Genomic DNA, 2778 nt, shown 5'->3' on the forward strand with positions numbered 1-2778 from the left:
CAGGGGTGTCTACCTCTCCTACATTCTTTTCACTTCTAAGCGATTTGACAGAATTCAGAATAGAAACAAGAATACAGTGTCACCTGCATCTACACAAGAACAATGGGAATCACATTAATTGTCTTTTTCTAACTAGAGGAGAGTAATTCCCTCTTTTAAAAAAAGACTAATTTACTTAATTTCCAGCCCCTCCATTAATGATCATAACTTGAAATTTACAATGCTTGATTTAAGTGCAGTCACACTTACTATAGCAGGTTACATCAATTATCAGTTATCTATTGTTATGTTAATGTTGTGTGTCAAACCACTCCATAAACCAGAGCCTTAAAACGATAACATCTATTCATAGATCAGTGGATCCACTGAACAGTTCTAATCTCTGCCAGACTCACTCAAGACCTACTATCTGCTGTATCTTGGGCAGGCCATTCCTCTTATTTCGGCTGTTCAAATGTTTGGTGGCTGCTGGACTCTGGCTGGTCTAGCTGTTTTTTATGTATTTGTCATCATCCAGCAAACTAGCCCAGGATGTTCTCATAGTGCTGAGGTCTGAGAGAGAGAAAGAAAGTAGAAGTGAGCTAGGCCTCTCTGAGGCCAGTTTAAGAGGTGACTCACAATCATAAACACATCATAAATAAATTATAAAATACAGCATAAATAATACAGCAATTATTTATTCTGTATTTTATTTGCAAAACAAAGTTACAAGGCCTACCAACATTCAAGCAATGGTGAAATTGACTCCACCTCTGGACGAGGAGCTTGAAGCGACATTGAAAAGGGTGTGGTTTCAGTGAGGGGTGAAGAATTGGGGGCAATGGTTGCAATCGATCTACTACCATTCCTTTCTGGCTTTAGCTCCATAAATTACCACTCACAAATTACAAATTACGCTCACCCCCTCCCAAGGTGCCCAAATCCAATTATTGTATCGTCTTCAAAGTCCAGCATCTTGTGATCTACATGAAGTCTAGATAAGGCTCTTCAGAGGCGTCACATTTTGATTCAAAGACTTATGAACCAAAAAAACAAGGTATTTGTACTTTACTAATTCCACCCTGCATGTGATAGTGAGGACAGGAAAATTGCAATAATGACAAGGACAGGAAAATTGCATTAAACAGCACTCTCATTCAGAAAGGCAAGGATGGGAGGCATGTAGAACTCTCTGGACCTTAAAAATTTTGAAATCCAACTGGGTAAATGTTGCCAGGTTCCCTGACACTGGGAGAAAAGAATGTTCCCAGATTTGGCCTCCATTCTGTTCCCAAGGACAGACTGTTCTCCACAGCTCCACTTTTAGGAACCTTCTTCCTTTCCCATCTCTCTCCTTACCCCTTCTGAAGAGATCAGGGGAATTTACACCCTCTGAATATCGGTTTCAACTGGCTTTCTCAAAAGGATGAGAACCCAGAAGCCATTTTGCATTTTGAACAATCTCAGTACCTTTGAGGCCAGGATGATGAGGCCACTTTTGCCTGTACAACTATTTAAAAAAATTTTTTTGAACTTTCAGATAATTTGATTTACATCCACTCCACTCAACAAATTAGTTTTAATCACACTCATTTGGGTCATATCAGACAATTGCGGGAGCCACCCTTTGTTCCTAGCAGCCTTCTGCCTACCTGAGTGGCCTAAGCACTTCCTTAACTCTTTCAGAGGTCTTAACAACACATCTTAAGACACACTGATCATTTGATCTATGTCCCTAGGCTATAGTTTACTTTGATAATCTTTTCCTGACTAGAAGGACTAGAGATGAGAAAATGTTTTATTTTGTAGCCCATAAGTTTGGCCCTCTCATGTTGCCTCTAAATTCTGCTTAGGAAGGGCCAGCTTTTCTTTAGTTCATCACTTTCTTGCTGTACCACACACAATTAAGAAAATTCAGCTGACACTCTCAACATTCTGCCTGCAGATCTCCTTAGGCAAATCCAAAAGTTCATTAGATATATTTTCCATCTTCCAAGTTACTGCAAGCAACAGTTTTGTCAATTATTTTGCAATGACATTACATGGATCATCCTCTTCTCCAGACTCCACTTACAGTTTCCTACCATGCCCCCAGTCCTTGTTAACAGTCTGCTTATCATTTTCCAACCGCCACCTGCAACCAATCACATAGCTGATGCCACATATTTCAAGTTTCTCGTATGACAGTGCCCTCTGTCAAGTATCAACTCTGTCTCAGCTATCTGTTGCCATAATCAAATTTTGTAGTAAACTACCCCCAAACTCACTGTCCTAAAACCATAAGTGTTTATTCTTGCTCACAGTGCTATGAATAGGTTGGGTGGCTCCTCTGATCCTGACTGTGCTCACTAATAAGTCTCGAGTGAGCTGTGGGTCGGTTTGGAGGCTCTGCTGATCTTCACTGGATTCTCTCAAATCTGTGGAGTTGGCTAATTGTGGGTCACTCTTCTCCATGTGCCTCTCACATCCCTCCAATGTGCCAGCCCATTCTCATGGCAAAGCCAAGGTCCAAGGGGGAAAAAAAAAGTACAATCATTTAAGGCTTTTGGAATCCCAGGCTTGGAAATAATGTCTAGTCATTTGTTTGCTAAAATTAGTCAAAGCTCAGCCCAGATTGAATGTGAGGAGACACTATCTATGATGAAAAGAGCTTCTAGGACAGATTGTGAAGGATGTTGCTGAAGACAAGTATGGAAAATTGGGTCCATTTTTACAATCAATCTACCACACAGGTAAACAGAAATTTAGTAAGTTTTTTCTGATGCCCATGCTTTATTAAAAGAGCCAACAGTTGTGATC

The sequence above is a fragment of the Lagenorhynchus albirostris genome, chromosome 3 (assembly GCF_949774975.1).
Source record: "Lagenorhynchus albirostris chromosome 3, mLagAlb1.1, whole genome shotgun sequence".
Lineage (NCBI taxonomy): Eukaryota > Metazoa > Chordata > Mammalia > Artiodactyla > Delphinidae > Lagenorhynchus > Lagenorhynchus albirostris.